The 25,077-nt window shown below is 41.1% G+C and overlaps 1 non-coding gene across 1 annotated transcript; it reads left to right on the forward strand.

Annotated features, from left to right (window-relative positions):
• The first annotated feature begins 3,004 nt into the window (after positions 1–3,004).
• Positions 3,005–3,112, forward strand: LOC112767672 (small nucleolar RNA R71). The gene has a single exon (XR_003185114.1). It is a non-coding gene; the product is annotated as a small nucleolar RNA R71 (small nucleolar RNA).
• The last annotated feature ends 21,965 nt before the right edge of the window (positions 3,113–25,077 follow it).

The raw sequence follows: 25,077 nt of genomic DNA on the forward strand, positions 1-25,077 counted from the left end.
AAGTTAAACGCCAACCTCACATTTTCCGGACTAAAATCCAAGTATTTCCCCCGAACCATTGTAACATAGTTCTTTGGATCCGAGTTCTTACTTTGATCATGGTTCTTGGTGATCCATGCATTGGCATAGAACTCTTGAACCATTAGGATGCCGACTTGTTGGATGGAATTTGTTAGAACTTCCCAACCTCTTCTTTGAATTTCATGTCGGATCTCCGGATACTCATTTCTTTTGAGTTTGAAAGGGACCTCGGGGATCACCTTCTTCTTGGCCACAACATCATAGAAGTGGTCTTGATGGGCTTTGGAGATGAACCTTTCCATCTCCCATGACTCGGAGGTGGAAGCTTTTGTCTTCCCCTTCCCCTTTCTAGAGGATTCTCCGGTCTTAGGTGCCATCAATGGTAATGGAAAAACAAAAAGCTTATGCTTTTACCACACCAAACTTAGAATATTGCTCATCCTCGAGCAAGAAAAGAAGAATAGAAGAAGAAGAAGAAGAAATGGAGGAGAGGGAGAGTGGGAAGTGTTTCGGCCAAGAGGGGTGTAGAGGGGTGTGTTATGTGAATTTGATGAAGAATGGAGGGCTTTATATAGGGAAGGGAGGGGGTTAAGGTTCGGCCATATGGGTGGGTTTGGGTGGGAAATTAGTTTTGAATTTTGAAGGTAGGTGGAGTTTATGAGGTAGGTTTGTGGGGAAGAGTGGAGGGATGTGAGTGGTAAAGAGGTGATGGGGAAGAGAGATTGAGGTGATTGGTGAAGGGTTTTTGGGGAAGAGTGTTTATGGGGTTGTGTGAAAGAGAGTGGTGAGAAGAAGTGAGTGGAGGTAGGTGGGGATCCTGTGGGGTCCACAGATCCTGAGATGATCCTGTGGGGTCCACAGATCCTGAGGTGTCAAGGCATTTACATCCCTGCACCAATTTAGGCATGCAAAATGCCCTTGCACACAACTCTGGGCGTTCAGCGCCAGGTTGGTGCCCATTTTAGGCGTTCAACGCCCATTTACTAGCCATTTCTGGCGTTGAACGCCAGAACCATGCTTGTTTTGGGCGTTCAGTGCCAGAATGCTGCCCATTTTGGGCGTTCAGCGCCAGAACCATGCTCTGTTCTGGCGTTGAACGCCAAGCAGATGCTCCTCCAGGGTGTGATTTTTCTTCTGCTGTTTTTGACTCCGTTTTCAATTTTTATATTTATTTTGTGACTCCACATGATCATGAACCTAAGAAAACATGAAAAACAATAATAATAGAGTTAGATAAATAAACATTGGGTTGCCTCCCAACAAGCACTTCTTTAATGTCAATAGCTTGACAGTGGGCTCTCATGGAGCCTCACAGATGTTCAGAGCATTGTTGAAACTCTCCAACACCAAACTTAGAGTTTGGATATGGGAGTTCAACACCAAACTTAGAGTTTGGTTGTGGCCTCCCAACACCAAACTTAGAGTTTGACTGTGGGGGCTTGGGTTGACTCTGCTTTGAGAGAAGCTTTTCATGCTTCCTCTCCATGGTTGCAGAGGGAGATCCTTGAGTTTTAAACACAAGGGAGTCCTCATTCCATTGAAGGACTAGTTCACCTCTGTCAACATCAATCACAGCTCTTGCTGTGGCCAGGAAAGCTCTTCCTAGGATGATGGATTCATCCTCTTCCTTTCCAGTATCCAGGACTATGAAATCAGCAGGGATGTAAAGGCCTTCAACCTTTACTAATACGTTCTCTACTTGTCCATATGCCTGTTTTCTTGAATTGTCTGCCATCTCTAATGAGATTCTAGCATCTTGCACCCCATAGATTCCCAGTTTCTCTATTACAGAGAGGGACATGAGGTTTATTCCTGAACCAAGGTCACACAGAGCCTTAAAGAGCATGGTGCCTATGGTACAAGGTATTATGAACTTTCCAGGATCCTGTCTCTTCTGAGGCAATGTCAGTTGATCCAGATCACTTAGTTCATTGATGAACAAGGGAGGTTCAACTTCCCAAGTATCAATGCCAAATAATTTGGCATTCAGCTTCATGATTGCACCAAGAAACTTGGCTATTTGCTTTTCAGTCTCTTCAGAAGAGGAATACTCATCAGAGCTCATGAATGGCATAAGGAGGTTCAATGGAATCTCTATGGTCTCTAGATGAGTCTCAGATTCCTTTGGTCCCTCAGAGGGAAGCTCCTTATTGATCACTGGACGTCCCAGGAGGTCTTCCTCCTTGGGATTCACGTCCTCTCCTTCCCTTACAGGTTCGGCCATGGTGCTTATGTCAATGGCCTTGCACTCTCCTTTTGGATTCTCTTCTGTATTGCTTGGGAGAGTACTGGGAGGGATTTCAGTGATCCTTTTACTCAGCTGGCCCACTTGTGCTTCCAAATTTCTAATGGAAGACCTTGTTTCATTCATGAAACTCACAGTGGCCTTGGACAGATCAGAGACTAGATTTGCTAAATTAGAAGCATTTTGTTCAGAGTTCTCTATCTGTTGCTGAGTGGATGATGGAAAAGGTTTGTTATTGTTAAACCTGTTTCTTCCACCATTAATAAAGCCTTGTTGAGGCTTTTGATTCTTCCATGAGAAATTTGGACGATTTCTCCATGATGAGTTATAGGTGTTTCCATAAGGTTCACCTAAGTAATTTACCTCTGCTATTGCAGGGTTTTCAGGATCATAAGCTTCTTCTTCATAAGAAGCCTCTTGAGTACTGTTGGATGCAGCTTGCATTCCATTCAGACTCTGAGAAATCATATTGACTTGCTGAGTCAATATTTTATTCTGAGCCAATATGGCATTCAGAGTATCAACTTCAAGAACTCCCTTCTTCATAGGCGTCCCATTACTCACAGGATTCCTTTCAGAAGTGTACATGAACTGGTTATTAGCAACCATGTCAATGAGTTCTTGAGCTTCTGCAGGCGCTTTCTTTAGGTGAATGGATCCACCTGCAGAAGTGTCCAGTGACATCTTTGATAGCTCAGATAAACCATCATAGAATATATCCAGGATGGTCCATTCTGAAAGCATGTCAGAAGGACACTTTTTGGTCAACTGTTTGTATCTTTCCCAAGCTTCATAGAGGGATTCACCTTCTTTCTGTCTGAAGGTTTGAACATCAGCTCTAAGCTTGCTCAGCTTTTGAGGAGGAAAGTACTTGGCTAAGAAAGTCGTGATCAGCTTATCCCAAGAGTTCAGGTTGTCTTTGGGTTGATAATCCAACCATAATCTAGCTCTGTCTCTTACAGCAAAAGGGAAAAGCATGAGCCTGTAGACTTCAGGATCTACTCCATTAGTCTTAACAGTATCACATATCTGCAAGAATTCACTTAAGAACTGAAAAGGATCTTCAGATGGAAGTCCATGAAACTTGCAGTTCTGCTGCATCAGAGAAACTAATTGAGGTTTCAGCTCAAAGTTGTTTGCTCCAATGGCAGGAATGGAGATGCTTCTTCCATGTAAATTGGAATTAGGTGCAGTAAAGTCACCAAGCATCTTCCTTACATTATTATTATTTTCGGCTGCCATCTCCTCTTCCTGTTCAAAAATTTCTGAAAGGTTATCTCTGGATTGTTGTATTTTAGCTTCTCTTAGTTTCCTTTTCAGAGTCCTTTCAGGTTTTGGATCTGCTTCCACAAGAATGTTCTTATCCTTGCTCCTGCTCATATGACAAAGAAGAGGGCACAGAAAAATAATAATAATAATAGAGATCCTTTATACCACAGTATAGGGATCCCTGTGTGAGTGGAAGAAAAGAGGGAGATAAAGAATGTAATGTAATGGAAGAAACACAACTGTGAGGAGGGTAGAGATGTGAGATGAGATGTTAGTAGATGAATAAATAAATAGAATAAGATGGGAGAGGGAGAATTTTCGAAAATAATTTTTGAAAAAGGGTTAGTGATTTTCGAAAATGGTTTTTGAAAAATGTTAGTATTTTTCGAAAATTTTTAAAATCAAAAATAAAAATAAGAATAATTAGTTAATTACAAAGAAATTTTTGAAAAAGAGGGAAGATATTTTCGAAAATTAGAGAGAGAGAGAGAGAGTTAGTTAGGTAGTTTTGAAAAAGTTAAGAAACAAACAAAAGGTTAGTTAGTTAGTTGAAACAAATTTTGAAAAGATAAGAAGTTAGGAGGTTAGAAAAGATATTTTGAAACCAACTTTTTGAAAAAGGTAAGATAAGAAGATATTTTAGAAATTAGTTTTGAAAAAGATTTGATTTTTAAAATCTCAATTAATGACTTGATTCATAAGAAATCACAAGATATGATTCTAGAACTTAAAGTTTGAATCTTTCTTAACAAGCAAGTAACAAACTTCAAATTTTTGAATCAAAACATTAATTGATTATGTTATTTTCGAAAATTTGATATAAAAATAAGAAAAATATTTTTGAAAAATATTTTTGGAATTTTCGAAAATAACTAAGAATTTTGAAAAAGATTTGATTTTTGAAAAAGATTTTGAAAAATATAAGATTTTCAAATTGAAAATTTGATTTGACTCATAAGAAACAACTTGATTTTAAAAATTTTTGAAAAAGTCAACTCAAATTTTCGAATTTGATGAGAGAAAAAGGGAAAGATATATTTTTTTGTTTTTTTGAATTTTTATGATGAGAGAGGAAAACAGGAAAAATGATGCAATGCATGAAAGTTATGGATCAAAACAATGAATGCATGCAAGAATGCTATGAATGTCAAGATGAACTCCAAGAACACTTTGAATGTCAAGATGGACATCATAGACACAATTTTGAAAAATTTTTTATACAAAGAAAACATGCAAGACACCAAACTTAGAATTCTTTAATGCTTACGCACTAAGAATTCAAGAATGCATATGAAAAACACCATACAACACAAAACAAAAAATCATCAAGATCAAACAAGAAGACTTACCAAGAACAACTTGAAGATCATGAAGAACACTATGAATGCATGATATTTTCGAAAAATGCAAGATGCATATGCAAGTGACACCAAACTTATGATATGACTCAAGACTCAAACAAGAAACACAAAAAATATTTTTGATTTTTATGATTTTCTAATTTTTTTTTTGGATTTTTCGAAAATTATTATGAAAAAGAAAAATAAGGATTCCAAAATTTTTAATATGAATTCCAGGAATCTTGCATTCTTAGTCTAAAGCTTCAGTCCAGGAATTAGACATGGCTCACTAGCCAGCCAAGCTTTCAATGAAAGCTCCGGTCCAAAACACTAGACATGGCTCAATGGCCAGCCAAGCTTTAGCATGTAATTCAGACATGACATGCCTGACATACCCTACAGTCGTATAACAGCTGATGGTTGGAAGCCTCAGTCCAAATAAATTTAGACATGGCTTTACAGCCAGCCAGGCTTCGCATGATTCGTGAAACACTAGAATTCATTCTTAAAAATTCTGAAGAAAAATATATTTTTGAAAACAAATTTTTTTTTTCAAAAACAGGTGAGAAAATTTTGAAATATTTTTGAAAAATTTTTGAAAAGAAAACAAAAAGAAGATTACCTAATCTGAGCAACAAGATGAACCGTCAGTTGTCCAAACTCGAACAATCCCCGGCAACGGCGCCAAAAACTTGGTACGCGGAATCATGATTACACTTTAATTATGTAAAATTCATTGCTCTTTCTTTCCCTGGCAATGGCGCCAAAAACATGATGCCAATACCATGGTTCACAACTCCGTGTAACTGACCAGCAAGTGCACTGGGTCGTCCAAGTAATACCTTACGTGAGTAAGGGTCGAATCCCACGGAGATTGTTGGTATGAAGCAAGCTATGGTCACCTTGCAAATCTCAGTTAGGCAGATATAAATTGATAATGGTGTTTTCGAATAATAATTAATAGAATAGGGATAGAAATACTTATGTAATTCATTGGTGAGAATTTCAGATAAGCGAATGGAGATGCTTTCGTTCCTCTGAACCTCTGCTTTCCTGCTATCTTCATCCAATCAGTCTTACTCCTTTCCATGGCTGGCTTTATGTGATACATCACCACTGTCAATGGCTACTTTCGGTCATCTCTCGGGAAAATGATCCAATGCCCTGTCACGGCACGGCTAATCGTCTAGAGGCATCACCCTTGTCAATGGCTTCATCTTATCCTCTCAGTGAAAATGGTCAACGCACCTTGTCACGGCACGGCTATTCATCTGTCGGTTCTCGATCATGCTGGAATAGGATTTACTATCCTTTTGCGTCTGTCACTAACGCCCCGCAATCGCGAGTTTGGAGCTCGTCACAGTCATTCATTCATTGAATCCTACTCGGAATACCACAGACAAGATTTAGACTTTCCGGATTCTCTTGAATGCCGCCATCATTCTAGCTTACGCCACGAAGATTCTGATTAAGAGATCTAAGAGATACTCATTCAGTCGAAGGTAGAACGGAAGTGGTTGTCAGGCACGCATTCATAGGGAATGATGATGATTGTCACGTTCATCACATTCAGATTGAAGTACGAATGAATATCTTAGAAGCGAAATAAGATGAATTGAATAGAAAACAGTAGTACTTTGCATTAATCTTTGAGGAACAGCAGAGCTCCACACCTTAATCTATAGAGTGTAGAAACTCTACCGTGAAAATACATAAGTGAAAGGTCCAGGCATGGCCGAGATGGCCTGCCCCCAAAACGTGATCAATAGATCAAAAGATAATCCAAAGATCAAAGATGGTCAAAAAGACGTCTAATACAATAGTAAAAGGTCCTATTTATAATAAACTAGCTACTAGGGTTTACATGAGTAAGTAATTGATGCATAAATCCACTTCCGGGGCCCACTTGGTGTGTGCTTGGGCTGAGCTTGAGTGTTACACGTGTAGAGGTCCTTCTTGGAGTTGAACGCCAGTTTTTGTGCCAGTTTGGGCGTTCAACTCTGGTTTTGGATCCTTTTCTGGCGGTGGACGCCAGATTTGGGCAGAAAGCTAGAGTTGAACGCCAGTTTGCGTCGTCTATTCTTAGCCAAAGTATGAACTATTATATATTGCTGGAAAGCCCTGGATGTCTACTTTCCAACGCAATTGGAAGCGCACCATTTGGAGTTCTGTAGCTCCAGAAAATCACTTTGAGTGCAGGGAGGTCAGAATCCAACAGCATCAGCAGTCCTTCTTCAACCTCTGAATCTGATTTCTGCTCAAGTCCCTCAATTTCAGCCAGAAAATACCTGAAATCACAGAAAAACACACAAGCTCATAGTAAAGTCCAGAAATGTGAATTTAACATAAAAACTAACGAAAATATCCCTAAAAGTAACTAGATCCTACTAAAAACATACTAAAAATAATGCCAAAAAGCGTACAAATTATCCGCTCATCAAACTCCGCGAGCCCAGAACCCATCACGCCGTCGACGAACCCCCTCTCCATTTCCCTTTCTCTACCCTCAGCCATACCAACCCTCTTCTTTTTTTTCCGTCGAAACCCAGTTTTATTCGCGCCAACCCCTGCTTCACGCGGAACTAGCCTCCAATCACCGCATCTAGCCTCCTCCCTTCACCCACAACTGTCGGCGAGTTCTTCCCCCATTGTCTGAACCCTATCCTATCTTCTTCTTCTCCTTTCATCTTCTCGGAGCCAACCAACGTCCACCATTATCTTCATTATCGAGTCTCACCCCTGATCCATAGCCCCACCATCTTCCCCCTGTCAGAACCCTAGCCATGTCTCAAACTCCAATCTCGACCGCGCCCAGCTCCCCTGTATCCTTTCCTTCACCATCAGGTCTAGAGACTACAGGGTCTTCTTCTTCGCGCGCTTTCTCACCCCTGACCCTCTCGTTCTTTCTGGGTTGAAGAACAGAGCAAGTACAAGCTCTTGTTCTCTTCGTCTCAAGCGAGTTCCAGCTGCTGCGACATATCCCCTGTTTCTCGGCCTTGTGCCGCGTTTCCTCTCTGACGCAGACCTTGGCCGGCCATACCGCCACTGTGCCAGCTCCACTACCAGGCCAGCTGGGTTGCTCCAGCCGTTCACTCACCATCATCGGAGCCGCTGCCTCTGGGCAAGCATTACTTTGCTCCACTCTGCTTTTCTTCTCACTTCTATTTTTGTTTTTGCCTTTCCAGGTTCCATTCTCTTTTCTGTTTTCAATTCTGTTTTCTATTCCCTTATCTATTTTCTCTTAGCTTAGTTTAATTTTTGTTGATTAAGTTAGTTAGAAATGCATGTTAGTTGCTTAGGTTGTTAGAGAATCTGAGCTGGATAGTGGATTTAGGTTTGTTTTGAATAATGCTGCTGTTTGGAAATGTTGCTGTTTCATTAATTTACTTCTGTGCTAAATTAGTTTGCTTGATGCTGCTGCCTGGCTGTTCATTATTGCTTTGTTTTTGCTGAGTGTTGTGGGCTGAGTTCTTCTCCAATTTGCACTTCTCTGTTGGATTCGATTATGAGTATTTGCTTGAATACATACTGCTTGCTCCTGGAATGATTATTGAATTCAATGCGATGAATGCTGGTTGAGTCCATTATATTTTGTGCGATGTTGCTCTTTTGGTGCTGTATTTTAAGTTAGTGTTTTTGTTCATTGTTCAAAGAAAGAATGTTGTTTGTTGCTGGCTGGTTTGGTTTAAATTGATTTTTGATTTTTTGTTGCGGAAAGATTGGCTTATTCATATGAATCATAAATGGTTTTGGTGTTTTTAGTTGTTATTGAATTCATATGACATTTGGATTAATTGGTTTTGGAAAATAGGCAAATTTACTGCTGAAATGCTGCCGGAATTTATCTTAATCTGTTTTCAATATTTATCTTTCATTCAATTAATTGATTGAGTTGGTATTTCATTGTTTTTGGTTTTCAACTGTTGCTAAGCTCAATTGATTGATTATCCGGCTATGTGCTTCACTGTTTTGGTTGCTAGAAGCTGGAAGCTTCGGGTTTTGTTATTCATTATTTGGTGGTTGTCCTATTTGGTTGCTCAATTAAACTGCATTGTGTTGTTTGAGAAAACAAATTCTATTTGACGAATTTCTGTGTCAAAATAGACCCTTGTTTGTTACGTGATTTCTGATTGCCTCAAAAAATTTCTTTGCAAGTTGTGGTCATGCCTTTAATATTCCTTGCCATTTTTTTTCATACTAACTTACTCCTATGCATTGAATTGTTCAAGTGAATTTTCAAATTGACTATAAACTTGAAATTCTTTTAAAAGTAAAACTTCTTTTGCATAAACTCACAAGATTAAAGGTTTTAAATCTAAGTGGCTGAATTAATTCATTTTATTTTTGCCTAACTTTCATTAAGTCACTTAGATAATGAGGTTTTCAATTCTTGATTCAATTATGACTTTCATGCCTCATTGGAATTTGGTGTTTGAATGTTCTTTGGCCTACTTGTTTCTCTATGTTTCTAACTTTGTCAACGCCAAATTGTTTTAATTTATGCCATTTACTTGTGATTGATATTTACTTCATTATGTGCTCTACACATACATATGTATCACTTGTTTTGGCATTTTGAATTGTTGAGAAGTGAATACAAGCATGCTTGTTTTGAAACTTTAGAAACTTTTTGAAATTAAGGAACTTTTGACTATGCACCTAACTTTTAAATTTTCGCTTGTTTTCATTTCTTTAACTAATTTTTTTCCCTCCTTTTCACTTGATTTTCTACCTTTGTTTCCTTTTCAACTAATTTTTCTTTTTCTTTGCCTAACTTTTAACTTTGCTTGTTGTTTCATCTAACTTTTCTTTTCACTTTCAATTAACCATTTCCTTTTTTATTAACATAACTTTTAACTTTTAACTTTCTTTTTATTTTTCAACTAATATTAACTTTTAACTATTTTTTTTCTCTTTGTGCATAGTAACAATGCTCCTTCCTTCTTTTATTCTTTGATAAACAATCAATTTAGCTTTCCTCATGTCCTGAATTTGATTGGAAGTTGTTTGTGTTTGATTTAATTTGAATCTCATGTATGCTTCCATTCAAATTTTTATTATCTGTTCACTTCATATGCTGTTTTGTGACTTAGCTCTTTCCTTTTCAGCACCACCATCACTCTTGCAGCCACTCTATCGCCTAACCCACCAGCTGAAGGTGGAGGTGACGACAGTGACGACTCCTTCCACTCCGCATGATCTTGAGCACCGAGGACGGTGCTACACCTTAAGTGTGGGGAGGTTGTGCATCTTCAGCAAGTGCATTTTGGGTGACAATCTTCATTCCCGAACACTCTTAGTATAGTTTCTTTCTATGTTTTTTTTTGTACTTTGTATATATTTTATCCTTTTGAGAAACTTTTTACTTAGTTTGTTGCACTTTTTTAATTTGCTTGTACATAACTTAGTATTATATAGTAGTTATGCATATTTTGACATTTTGCTTTTAATTTTAGCTTTTACATATGCTTTTTGGTTTTAAGTCTTGATTGTGATTTGGATGATGTGATGATTGCACCTAGTTTGATTTCCTATATACTTGATCTTTTGGTTTGATTGAAATTAGGAATTAAACTTAGGATTTTTAACCTTTTCCATCCAATCCCACTATATACATATATAGAATAAATTCTAGTCAATTAATGAAATTTCCAAGAAGCTTATCTTTTGTATATAGGGCATAGAAATTTGTTCCGAGGGTTACCTTAGGCCAATCTCGGATGAGATCTTCTGTACTGGTCGGAGATGACGTATCTGATTGGCTGGTGGCAGCCGGAGCTGTTGTGTCCAACTTGTTGGACTGGCTTCACTTCTAATCCTTGATCACCGAAGGGTGGGAGTACCTGCAAGAGACTCCGATGCTTAAGTTAGCACGGGTATTAAGCAGGTTTATTGTAGAGTCAGAGTATGAGTTATACCTGGGTGCTCTAGTGTATTTATAGTGGTTGTAGAGTGACCTTTTCTAGATAAGATAAGTTAGTTATCTTATCTTATCTGTATCTTCGAGTTGAGGTCAGCTTATCTTCAAGGGAACCACCCTTATCTCTATAGGCTTGGAGGGCCTGTGGATTTGGGTCATGTTCCTCTATTTGGGCCCTTTATTGGGCTTTCCTGTCGATTTGGCCGACCTCTTTGAGAAGAGGTCGGATAGCCTGACCTGAAGAGGTCGGTCGTTTTGTCGCCAATCATCCCAGGTCGGATAGCTCGACCCAGGGTATGAACAGTGCCCCTGCTTGAGCTCGGTCTTCTTTTTCGAGGTCAAGTCCTTGACTTCGGTCCTTCTCTAGTGAAGCCGAACTCAAGCATTTAGTCGATTCCTTCCTTTGTAGAACCTTTTTGAACGTGGAACGTTTTTCTTCTAAAAGCGTGCACTTTTATATCAGCGCTTTGTTCTTGGGAACGTGCGAGGGTTTAATACCTTCATTAATTGGTATTAATTGCCCCGTTTCCTTTGGCTTTATTTTGAATTTCTGCACTCAGAAAATGGTTTCTCTCCTTCATCTTTCTTTGTAACTTCTCCCTTCATTCTCTCACCTTCTGCTTTTCACCTACATTTTGCCTTTGCGGCGTCATTCAGCGATCCGGCGATTCCATCTTTCCATCTTCAACCCTTCTGAGGCTCTGCTTTTTTCCAGGTTGGTTCCATTTATAATTTCTTCTCGTCTTTGTTGCTTTGTCTTTAGTTTTGTGGTGAAGTTTTGATTTTGCTTAGAGAAAGTTTGGATCTTTCTTTTTTTGTCGCGCCTGCTTGCTGTTGTAATGTGTGTTCTGAGAGTTTCTTCGTCCTTTGCATGAACCTTTTCGCCTTTCCTGTTGTTTGATGCTTCTAGGGCTTTACATGTTCTACTGTCGCTTCTGTCCAATACCCAGAAAAACTGCATCTTTACTCACTTAATCCAAGATTGCTCCATGGTTTTTTGCCCTGTTGATAGCTTTCCTTGTTTGCTACGATATTTGTTTTGGTTTTTGTTTGATTTTGAGAAAAGGTTGCGCCTTTGACGATTTTCGCTTGGCATGTTTGATGTTTGGCGATGCTTTTTGCTGATAGACTGTCAAAAGATAGTGACTTTTTGTGTTCTGACTTTCTTTTCCGAAATGTCCGTTATTTGAAATCTTTTCTTGTTTGAGAGATGCCGGGACGTAAGCTGTGGATTTTTCCTGAAACCTTGCTTTGTTACTGCCTCCAAAGGATGCCTCAGGACTTTGGTTTGAGTCTTGGGGTTTTCCTTTTCTGTTTGTTCTTCTGTATATTAGTCGAGTTATTTTACCCCTCGTCCGAGATATTTTTTAGTAATCCCATCTTCTTTTCTTATTGTAGGATTAGTTGGCCTCATGTCTTCTCGCAATAACATTGTAGAAATGTCTTCTAAAGTTCCCGAGGGGATGTCTGATTGGCTGGACTCCCTTGTCTTGATGTGTGTCTCTGTGGTGGACGCTGATTTTTGTGTAGAGCTGAGGAAACATCATAGGATTTGTGGTAGCAGCGCCCGGGAGAGGGATTATGAGCTTGTAGCGCCCGACTCTGATGAGAGGGTTTGTTTTCCTACTTCGGTCGAGGGGGAGCGTCCTTTTTTCTACGCCTATGAATATTTCTTCAGCCAGTTGGACATTACCTTTCCTTTTACTGCTTTCGAGACTGATTTGTTGTGCTCTTGTAATATTGCCCCATCCCAGCTTCATCCGAATTCCTGGGGTTTTATCAAGATTTTTCAGCTGCTTTCCCAAGAGTTAGGCATAACACCTTCTCAGACTCTTTTCCTCTATCTTTTTGTTTCTGCCAAGCCCGGAGGGTCTTCAAAAAAGAAAGCTTCCTGGGTTTCTTTCAGGTCGGCCCAGGGGCATAAAGTTTTTGCCATGTATGATGAGTCTTTTAAAGATTTTAAGAATTATTTCTTCCGAGTCCGTGCTGTTGAGGGGGCCCGCCCCTTTTTTCTTAATGAAAATGATGAGCCTGCCTTTCCTCTAGAATGGCAAAAGAATGTGAGAGTGTCTCGCTATACATGGGAGATGCTTGACGAGGTTGAACGAGCTTTTGTAGTTGTTCTTGAAGATTTATGGGGCAAACCACCCCATCTTGATACAAAAAAGTTTTTGAGTGACCCGTCTTTGGTTCGAACTGCTTTGGGTACTGTCCGACTTGTTTCTATACTTGTTTCTTAGTTTTGCTTCTTCTGGATTGTAACTCATCACTATGGTTGATTCTGTATTTTCAGAGATGTCGAAAAATAATGATTCCATGAAGGCCTACAAAAAGGCAAAGAAGGCTGCTACTGCTCAAAATATCTCGGCCAAGGTGGCGAGAGAGGGATCTTCTCAAGTTCCAATGAAGCCGCCCGTGCCGAGTTCTCCTGGGTCGAAGAAGGTGATCCCCACTCCTCGAGTTCATCTGGCTGACCCTCCACAGCCTTCTGTTGCTACTTCTGGTGCTCCTCCCAACAAAAAACAAAAAACAATTGAGCCTTTTAACCTTGACGCTCCTGACTTTGATGCGGTGGAGTTTGTTGACCAGCAGATTGGTCCTTATGGTGTCGTCCCTACTGACGATGACTCTCTCCTTCGCCATTTGGACTTCAAAACTCGGAGTAGCATTAAGATGGCCTATATGGGGGCTGCCCTGTATCGGACTGCTCAAAATCTTCCTCTTCATGCCACCAAAGCCTTCATGGAGGAGGCCAAACAAGAGTTTGATCGGATGAAGGGCTTGAAGGAGGAGCTTGAGGTGAAAGGAGCCAAACTGGAGAAGGATCTGGAGAACAAGAAGGCTAGCTCTCTTGCCCTGGCGGCCTCTGTGAGGTTGGCCGAGGACACTGCTTTGAGGCATAAAGACAGTTATGTCACATCTTATCGGGAGGTAATACGTCTGAGGGAGGAGTTGGAGTCTGCCCGAGTTGACTACTCCGAGCTCGAAGGTCATCTTGTCGGCAGCATAAATGCTGCTTATGATAATTTAAAGGAGCAGGTTCAAGTTCTTGCTCCTGAGGTTGACCTTACTCTCTTTAGCTTGGACAACGTTGTAAGGGATGGTAAGATTGTCCCGGACGACCAGGATGATGATGACGTCGGGCCTCCCCCTGTGCCTGCTGCTAAAGTGTCGACTTCTATAGCTCCTCCCGCTGGGATCGTTCGTCCGGAGTTAGATCCCGATTGTCAAATTCTGAATAGGGACGACGGTACGGTGGATGCGGTGCCTCTTCTGGCTCGCCCTCCTTCACCTCAGACTGATGCTGCCGAGAAGTCTTCTAGTCTTAGCTGAATTTTCTTGGATATTTGTGTGGATAGCCCGACTTGTGGGCTTTTAAACTCTTTATTTTGTAGTCTTGAATATTATGCTGATTGTTGATAGTCCTTTTGGTTGCTTGTTTAGCAACTTTTGATTTTGAAAAAACAACAAGTAGCTTTCAAGCTTTTTGGCCTGACCCTGCAGCTTGTTATAATATTTTATATTATGCTTGTTTGCACTTGTCTTGACACCTTTCTGGGTTTTGAGAGTGTTAGAGCCTTGCTGCTCGGTCTCTTTGGATTGCCTTGTACTTATTGCTTGTAGCTTGGATCCTTTGAGGTTGTGGATATGTGGGTCCAACTTGTATTTCGGTTTTCTCGCTTTTACTTGTATTTATTTCTAGCACTCCGTAACCGATTTCTTCACGTTGGTCCGCTTTCCAGTTATTTTTGTAATCCTCTTTCTTGGACCCTTGTCAGGTCTCTTTCAGGGACTACTTTTATAACTTATTTGTGGGAGACCGACTTCTTTGCGTCGTTCTTTTCCGAGTTATTTTGTAATCCTCTTTCTTGGACCTTTGTCAGGTCTCTTTCAGGGATTACTTTTATAACTTGTTGTTTGTAGGAGGTTGACTTCTTTACGTCGTCCTCTTCTAAGTTATTTTTTGTAATCCTCTTTCTTGGACCTTTGTCAGGTCTCTTTCAGGGATTACTTTTTATTTTTATTTTTTTTTTTTGGTATAAGGGATTACTTTTTATAACTTGTTGTTTGTAGGAGGTCGACTTCTTTACATCATCCTCTTCTAAGTTATTTTTTGTAATCCTCTTTCTTGGACCTTTGTCAGGTCTCTTTCAGGATAACTTTTATAACTTGCTGTTTGTAGGAGACTGACTTCGTCACGTCGATCTCTTCTAAGTTATAGCAATTCCTCTTTTATAGGGTTGGCCAGACCTCTTTCCAGGGATTTGCTGATAACTTGGTTAACTTGGTCTGACTTCTCAACATCGGCCAGTCTTTAAGTTATTATTTAGCAATCCATAAGACCTCGTCAGGTTCTTTTTTCGGATCACTTTCGATAACTTCTTGCATTATTCTGTGTTCATCTTTGCCGATTTGTAGAAGGTGGTTTCTATCTTTCTTTGGTCGACCTTTAGATGAATCGCGTTTTCATCTTTATTGGTCTTTTATCGTGATTGTGCAGTGAATCTGTTTTTCACTTTCTACCGATCTGTTGCTTTATAATCAGACGATGAATGCTTCAGATTAATACGTCTTGAGAATTTGTAGAATATTTAAAATATATTTTATTCAAAAGAAAGTGCAAATATATACATGTTGGAGTTTTTCATCCTTTTAAGTCGGATAATATCTGGATCTCAACTTGATGCCTCATTAAAAAACCTTTTCAGGAAAAAGAGTGCATCCTATGATGAGATCTTTTACCTTCTCTAGCTATAGTACCTTCTTAGGTTGCAGGCGTGCCACGATCTGGGAAGCTCTCATCCATCGAGTTCGGACAGTCTGTAGTAGCCCTTCCCAAGTACTTCTATGACACAGTAGGGTCCTTTCCAGTTAGCTGCCAACTTTCCTTCTTCGGGTCAAGTTGTTCCAATATCATTTTGGATTAGGATGAGATCATTCTCTGCGAAACCTCTTAGCACTACCTTTTGATTATATCTTGAAGCCATTCGGCGCTTTAGTGCTTCTTCCCTGATCCGAGCTCTTTCTTGGATTTCCGGAAGTAGGTCGAGTTCTTCTCTTTGAAGTTGAGAGTTGGCTTCTTCATTGTAGTGGACTACTCTAGGCGACCCTTCCTTGACCTCTACTAGGATTATTGCCTCCACTCCGTACGCTAATCGAAATGGTGATTCGTTTGTGGTGGAATGTGGCGTAGTTCGATATGCCCATAGGACCTGTGGAAGTTCTTCAGCCCAAGCTCCCTTCGCATCTTGCAGTCTCCATTTCAACCCAGCCAATATGACTTTATTGGCAGCTTCAGCTTGCCCATTGGCCTGAGGATGTTCGACGGAGGTCAACTGGTGCTTTATGTTCAAGTCGGCTACTAATTTCCTGAAGCCTGCATCTGTGAATTGAGTGCCATTGTCTGTGGTGATGGAGTATGGAACCCCGAACCTCGTGACAATATTCCTATATAGGAATTTCCGGCTTCTTTGAGCAGTGACGTTGGCTAGGGGCTCTGCCTCAATCCACTTTGTGAAATAGTCTACTTCGACTATGAGGAATTTGACTTATCCTGATCCCTGGGGAAAGGGTCCGAGAAGATCGAGTCTCCATTTTGCAAATGGCCAAGGCGAAGTTACGCTGATGAGCTCTTCTGGCGGGGTGATGTGAAAGTTGGCATGTTTCTGGCATGGGGGACATGTCTTTACAAATTCTGTAGCTTCTTTTTGTAGAGTTGGCCAGTAAAATCCCGCCCAAAGTACCTTCTTGGTGAGAGCTTGTGCCCCGAGATGATTACCACAAATGCCGTCTAAAACTTCCCTTGTGTTAGAGGTCGGCACACATTTTAACAATGGTATTAAAATCCCTCTTTTGTATAGGGTGTTGCTTATGATAGTGTAGTACTGAGCCTTCTGTTTTAACCTCTTTGCTTCCTTCTCATTTGTGGGGAGTGTTTTTTTTTTTGAGGTAATTAATTATGGGGGTCATCCATCCTTGATCCTGACTTGTTATAGCTAGGACTTTTTCCGCTTCCGAGATTGACGGGTTCTGTAGCATTTCCTGGATGAGGCTTCTATTGTTGCCCCTGGTTTGGTGCTGGCTAGCTTTGAGAGTGCATCAACTCGGGCATTTTGTTCGCGGGTGTTCATACCCTGGGTCGAGCTATCCGACCTGGGATGATTGGTGACAAAGCGACCGACCTCTTCAGGTCAGGCTATCCGACCTCTTCTCAAAGAGGTCGGCCAAATCGACAGGAAAGCCCAATAAAGGGCCCAAATAGAGGAACACGACCCAAATCCAAAGGCAATCCAAGCCTATAGAGATAAAGGCGGTTTCCCTTGAAGATAAGCTGACTTCACTCAAAATAAGATAAGATAAGATAAGATAACTAACTTATCTTATCAGAAAGGTCAGCCCACACCACTATAAATACACTGGAGCACCCAGGTATAACTCATACTCTGATTCTACAATAAACCTGCTTAGTACCCGTTCTAACTTAAGCATCGGAGTCTCTTGCAGGTACCCCCCACCCTCCGGTGACCAAGGATCAGAAGTGCAGCCAGTCCAACAAGTCAGACACAACAGCTCCAGCCGCCACCAGCCAGTCGGACACGTTATCTCCGACCAGTACAGAAGATCTCATCCGAGATCGACCTACAGTTTCAGGTAACCCTCGGAACATTGGCGCCGTTGCCGGGGAACCTGGAAGTCATCCCATCATTATGGCAGACGACCATGATAACGACCATGATTCTGATCTAGAGGACAGAACGCCACACAAAAACGCGGACGCTACACCAAAAGATACTCCAGAATCTAACGGAGACAAAAACTCATCACATCCGGGAGTTATAGAAGCGCTTCAAGATCGTCTAAAGCAACTTGAAAAAGAAAGCCAGCATCAACGAGAAGTTGGCAAGGATCTACAAAGAGAGGTAAGGTGACGTCGGGAATTGGAAGATAAACTCCTGCAACTTGAAGCCGATCTCAAAGCAAAGGCTACCCGGACCACCCTTGAGGACAATTCACGCAAAGATCAAGATCCATTCACTAGGGACATCATGAAAACTAAAATCCCTAAGGACTTCAAACTCCCAGACATGACTCTGTATGATGGCACTACAGATCCTAACCATCACCTCAGCAACTTCAGAATCAGAATGTACCTCACCGACGCCTCGAACGCTGTTCGCTGCAAAGCTTTTCCAACGACCCTCACGAAGACAGCAATTAGATGGTTCGACAATTTACCTCCCAAGTCCATCTCAAGCTTTGACGACCTAGCCAAAAAATTCCTGGCCAGATTCTCCATCCAAAAAGATAAGGCCAAACACGCCCTCAGTCTACTAGGAATCAGGCAAGGAGATCGGGAAAGTCTTCTCAACTACAAGGAGAGATTCAACAAAACGTGCCTAGACATACAAAGCTTGCCAACAGAGGCCGCCATCATGGGCCTCATCAATGGCCTACGAGAGGGACCTTTCAGCCAATCTATATCGAAGAAATATCCCACAACTCTGGATGAGGTGCAGGAGCGAGCAGAAAAATATATCAACATGGAAGAAAACTCTCGGTTGGGAGAAACCTCAAAATCCGGATTCTCCTACCGAGACATAGATAAAGAATCCAAAAAGAAGAAAGATCAAAAAGGGGAGAAAATTAAAAAATATCATAATTACACCCCTCTTAGGGTATCCCTAGTAGATGTCTACAAAGAAGGCCCCCATACGGAAAAGATACCCCCAGCTCGACCACTCAAAGGTAAAAGAGGAGGAGGAAATCGGAACGAATACTGTGAATATCACCGAGTCCGAGGGCATTCCACCAACGAATGCTTCGACTTAAAAAACATCATAGAAAAATTAGTAAGAGAAGGAAAATTAGATCGGTTTCGGGCCACCCGAGATGATGATCAAAGAAAGAGAAGAAGGGATGAAGATATCGGACGAAACGAGCGATCACCTCGTATGCCAAAAAGACATGTCCATATGATACACGGAGGATTCGCAGGAGGAGGAACCTCCAAATCATCCCGCAAAAGATATCTCAAAGAAGTATATCATGTTAAAGGAAAGGAGGAAGCTCCCGACATCCCTGCAATCACATTCACCAAAGAGGACGCATCCGGCATCATCTCAGGACACGACGACCCTATGGTCATCACCATTATACTGGCAAACGCCAATCTCCACCGCACATTAATAGACCAAGGGAGCTCCGCCGACATCTTATTCAAAACTGCCTTCGACAAGCTCGGCTTAGAAGAAAAGGAGCTTAGAGCATACCCCAACAACCTGTTCGGACTGGGAGATACCCCAGTACAACCACTGGGATACGTGTCACTACATACAACCTTCGGAAAAGGGAACCAATCCAGAACACTCAAGATAGACTACATCGTGGTTGACGTGAGTTCAGCCTACAATGCCCTAATAGGTCAGACAACACTAAATCAACTCGGCGCAATAGTCTCAACTCCGCATTTATGCATGAAATTCCCAACCACAGAAGGGATAGCTACAATAAAAGTAGATCAAAAGATGGCACACCGCTGTTATAATGAAAGTCTAAACCTCAGAGGCAAAGGAGAAGAGTTCCATACAATTGAGCTCGGTGGAATTCAGAGACGAGAAAAACTCCGTCCATAACCCGAAGGAGAAATAGAGAAAGTTCAGATCGGGGATACCTCGGACAAAACAACTAATATTGGCACGATCCTGAAGGGAGACGCAAAAGAATTACTAGTACAGTTCTTACGAGATAATGTCGATCTCTTCGCATGGAAAGCTGCAGACATGCCAGGCATAGACCCCAAGCTAATGAGTCACAAGTTGGCGGTCTATGCAGGATCTCGGCCGGTACAACAGAGATGAAGAAAACTTGGGCCAGAACGATCCCAAGCTGTGGAAGAACAGGTACAAGCACTACTAGAGGCAGGATTCATAAGAGAAGTCAAGTACCCACTATGGCTAGCTAACATCGTCTTGGTGAAAAAATCAAATGGGAAATGGCGAATGTGCAGCGACTATACCAATCTCAACAAAGCCTGCCCAAAAGATCCTTACCCACTCCCAAGTATCGACGCTCTGGTAGATGCTTCATCCGGATATAGATACCTCTCATTTATGGATGCATATTCCGGATACAACCAAATCCCCATGTATCCACCAGATCAAGAGAAGACCTCGTTTTTGACGTCAAAAGCAAATTACTGCTACATTGTAATGCCTTTCGGTCTCAAGAATGCGGGAGCTACGTATCAAAGGCCAATGAATAAAGTCTTTTCAGATCATATTGAAAAAATCATGGAAGTCTACATAGACAACATGTTAATAAAGACACAAAGTGAAGAGACGTTATTGTCCGACCTAGCCCAAGTGTTCGACACCATAAGGAAGCATGACATGCGCCTCAATCCTGCAAAATGCACTTTTGCAGTAGAAGCAGGCAAGTTCTTGGGTTTTATGCTCACACAAAAAGGAATTGAGGCAAATCCGGATAAATGCCAGGCCATACTCAACATGAAGAGCCCAACCTGTGTCAAAGAAGTACAACAACTCAATGGGAGGTTGACAGCCTTGTCCAGGTTCCTAGCGGGATCAGCGATAAGATCCCTTCCTTTCTATGCCACTCTAAGGAAAGGAAAGAACCTCGAATGGACAATGGAATATGAGCAAGCCTTCCAGGATTTCAAAAGTTTCCTGGGACGACCACCTATCCTAACTCGACCACGAAAGGAAGAACCACTCGTATTGTACCTTGTGGTAGGAAGTCGGGCAGTAGCCTCAGCACTAGTTCGAGAGGACGACAAAGGGCAACAACCTGTATACTTCATTAGTAAAGCACTGCAGGGATCCGAGCTGAACTACCAAAAAATAGAAAAGTTTGCCTATGATCTCATACTGACATCTTGACGACTACGCCCGTACTTCTAGGCTCACACCATTAAGGTCCGGACCGACCAGCCCATAAAAGGGATACTGCAGAAAACAGATATAGCAGGCAGAATTTTACAATAGGCAGTCGAGTTATCCGAGTTTGACCTCCAATATAAAGCTCGGACAGCCATCAAATCACAATACTTGGCCGACTTTATTGCAGAATTCACAGATACCCTGGAAACCCCCACAGAATGGAATCTCTACGTGGACGGGTCTTCAAATAAGACTGGAAGCGGCTCATGTGTGATAATAGAAAGCAACCAAGGAACCCAAGTTGAGCTTTCTCTCAAATTTGGGTTCCCAGCCTCAAACAACCAGGCAAAATATGAAGCGTTACTAGCTAGTTTGAAGCTGGCTAAGGAGGTTGGAGCTCAAAAACTCAACATCTTCAGCGACTCACAAGTAGTCACCTCACAGATAACAGGGAGCTACCAAGCCAAAGATCCCACCATGAAAAAGTATTTGGATAAAACCAAGGAACAGCTCGGACAACTCGAGGAATATAAGATCTGCCACATACCTCGCGAACAAAATGCCCGAGCTGATGCACTCTCAAAGCTAGCCAGCACCAAACCAAAGGGCAACAATAGAAGCCTCATCTAGGAAATGCTACAGAACCCGTTGGTGCACGAATTGTAAATCACACTTTTCACAACTCGTACCACTAACCAGCAAGTGCACTGGGTCGTCCAAGTAATACCTTACATGAGTAAGGGTCGAATCCCACGGAGATTGTTGGCTTGAAGCAATCTATGGTTATCTTGTAATTCTTAGTCAGGATATCAATTATAATTATCAGTTTGGATTGCGAAAAATAAAAGAGCATGAATTAAATACTTGTTATGCAGTAATGGAGAATATGTTGGAGTTTTGGAGATGCTTTGTCTTCTGAATCTCTGCTTTCCCCTGTCTTCTTCTTCACGCACGCAAGGTTCCTCCTATGGCAAGCTGTGTGTTGGTGGATCACCGTTGTCAATGGCTACCATCCGTCCTCTCAGTGAAAATGGTCCAGGTACGCTGTCACCGCACGGCTAATCATCTGTCAGTTCTCACTCATGCTGGAATAGGATCCATTGATCCTTTTGCGTCTATCACTACGCCCAACCCTTGTGAGTTTGAAGCTCGTCACAGTCATTCAATCCTTGAGTCCTACTCGAAATACCACAGACAAGGTTTAGACTTTTCGGATTCTCAAGAATGCTGCCAATGGATTCTAGCTTATACCACGAAGATTCTGATTAAGAAATCCAAGAGATACTCATTCAATCGAAGGTAGAACGGAGGTGGTTGTCAGGCACGTGTTCATAGGTTGAAGATGGTGATAAGTGTCATGGGTCATCACATCCATCATATTGAAGTGCGAATGAACATCTTAGATGGAAACAAGCGTGTTTGAATAGAAAACAGAAATAATTGCATTAATTCATCGAGACACAGCAGAGCTCCTTACCCCCAACAATGGAGTTTAGAGACTCATGCCATCAAAGAGTACAAAGTTCAGATCTAAAATGTCATGAGGTACAAAATGAATCTCTAAAAGTTGTTTAAATACTAAACTAGTAACCTAGGTTTACAGAAAATGAGTAAACTAAGATAGATATTACAGAAATCCACTTCTAGGGCCCACTTGGTGTGTGCTGGGGCTGAGACTTGAGCTTTACACGTGCCTAGGCTGTTTCCAGAGTTAAACGCTAGGTTGTAACCTGTTTCTGGCGTTTAACTCCAACTTGTAACCTGTTTCTGGCGTTTAACGCCAGAATGCAACATGGAACTGGCGTTGAACGCTAGTTTACGTCATTTATCCTTAAGCAAAGTATAGACTATTATATATTTCTGGAAAGCCCTGGATGTCTACTTTCCAACACAATTAAGAGCGCGCCATTTGGACTTCTGTAGCTCCCGAAAATCCATTTTGAGTGCAAGGAGGTCAAAATCCAACTGCATCTGCAGTCCTTTTTCAGCCTGAATCAGATTTTTGCTCAGCTCCCTCAATTTCAGCCAGAAAATACCTGAAATTACAAAAAAACACACAAGCTCATAGTAAAGTCCAGAAATATGAATTTTGCCTAGAAACTAATAAAAATATACTAAAAACTAACTAAAACATACTAAAAACTACATGAAATTGACCCCAAAAAGCGTATAAAATATCCGCTCATCACAACACCAAACTTAAACTGTTGCTTGTTCCCAAGCAATTAAAAACAAAGTAGGATAAAAAGAAGAGAATATACAATGAATTCCAAAAACATCTATGAAGATCAGTCTTAATTAGATGAGCGGGGCTATTAGCTTTTTGCTTCTGAACAGTTTTGGCATCTCACTTTATCCTTTGAAGTTCAGAATGATTGGCATCTATAGGAACTCAGAATTCAGATAGTGTTATTGATTCTCTTAGTTCAGTATGTTGATTCTTGAACACAGCTACTTTATGAGTCTTGGCCGTGGCCCTAAGCACTCTGTTTTCCAGTATTACCACCGGATACATACATGCCACAGACACATAACTGGGTGAACCTTTTCAGATTGTGAATCAGCTTTGCTAAAGTCCCCAATTAGAGGTGTCCAGGGTTCTTAAGCACACTCTGTTTTTGCTTTGGACCTCAACTTTAACCGGTCAGTCTCAAGTTTTTACTTGACACCTCCAGGCCACAAGCACATGGTTAGGGACAACTTGGTTTAGCCGCTTAGGCCAGGATTTTATTCCTTTAGGCCCTCCTATCCACTGATGCTCAAAGCCTTGGATCCTTTTTATTACCCTTGCCTTTTGGTTTTAAGGGCTATTGGCTTTTTGCTCTTGCCTTTTGGTTTAAAGAGCTTTTGGCTTTTTCTGCTTGCTTTTTCTTTTTCTTGCTCTCTTTTTTTTTGCATTTTTTTTTCTGCAAGCTTTGTTCTTCACTGCTTTTTCTTGCTTCAAGAATCATTTTTATGATTTTTCAGATTATCAAATAACATTTCTCCTTTTTCATCATTCTTTCAAGAGCCAACAATTTTAACATTCATAAACAACAAATTCAAAAGACATATGCACTGTTCAAGCATTCATTCAAAGAACAAAAAGTATTGCCACCACATCAAAATAATTAAACTATTTTAAAATTTGAAATTCATGTACTTCTTTTTCTTTTTCAGAAAATATTTTTCATTTAAGAAAGGTGATGGATTCATAGGACATTCATATCTTTAAGACATAGACACTTAGATACTAGTGATCATGTAATAAGATCCAAACATAAATAAACATAAAGCATAATAAACGAAAAACAGAGAAATAAGAACAAGGAGATTAAGGAACGGGTCCACCTTAGTGAGGGTGGCATCTTCCTCTTCTTAAAGAACCAATGGTGCTCTTGAGCTCCTCTATGTCTCTTCCTTGTCTTTGTTGCTCCTCCTTCATAGCTCTTTGATCTGCAGTCAAATGCTCTACCACTGAACTATGGACCCTTGAGATGAACCTCTCCATCTCTCATGACTCGGGGGTGGAAGCAACTGTCTTCCTTTTCCTCTTTCTAGAGGTTTCTCCGGCCTTAGGTGCCATAAATGGTTATGGAAAAATAAAAAGCAACGCTTTTTTCCACACCGAACTTAAAAGGTTTGCTCATCCTCGAGCAAAAGAAGATAGAAGGGAGTAGAAGGAGAAGTGTGAATGAGTGGGTATGGGAGGGGAATGGTTTGAATTGGAATGGTGAGGTAGGTGGGAATTCTGTGGGGTCCACAGATCCTGAGGGGTCAAGAACTTAGCATCCCTGCTCCATTGAGGCATGCAAAACGCCCTTAGTGTGCAATCCTGGCGTTTAACGCCAGACTGCTGCTTGTTTCTGGCGTTAAACACCAGCTTTTCCCCTTTCTTGGCATTGAACGCCAACTTGGTGCTTGTTTCTGGCGTTTAACGCCAGCTTGATGCTTCTTTCTGGCGTTAAACGCCAGTTTGATGCTTCTTACTGGCGTTTAAACGCCAGTAAGCTCTTCCTCCAGGGTGAGCTATTTTAATGCTATTTTTGACTTTGCTTTGATTCTTGTGACTCCACATGATCATCATCCTAAAGAAAACATAAAATAAAAATGGAAAACAGAAAATTAACATAGATATGGAAAAATTGGGTTGCCTCCCAATAAGCACTTCTTTATTGTCTTTAGCTGGACCTTGCTGAGCTTTTAATCTAGCCTCAGCCTTGAGCACTCTTGCTCAATATTGCCTTCAAGATAATGCTTGATTCTTTGTCCATTAACAATGAACTTCTTATCAGAATCAATGTCTTGAAGCTCCACATAGCCATATGGTGACACACTTGTAATCACATATGGTCCCCTCCACCGGGATTTTAGCTTTCCAGGGAATAGCCTGAGCCTAGAGTT

This window comes from Arachis hypogaea, chromosome 17, assembly GCF_003086295.3.
Source record: "Arachis hypogaea cultivar Tifrunner chromosome 17, arahy.Tifrunner.gnm2.J5K5, whole genome shotgun sequence".
Lineage (NCBI taxonomy): Eukaryota > Viridiplantae > Streptophyta > Magnoliopsida > Fabales > Fabaceae > Arachis > Arachis hypogaea.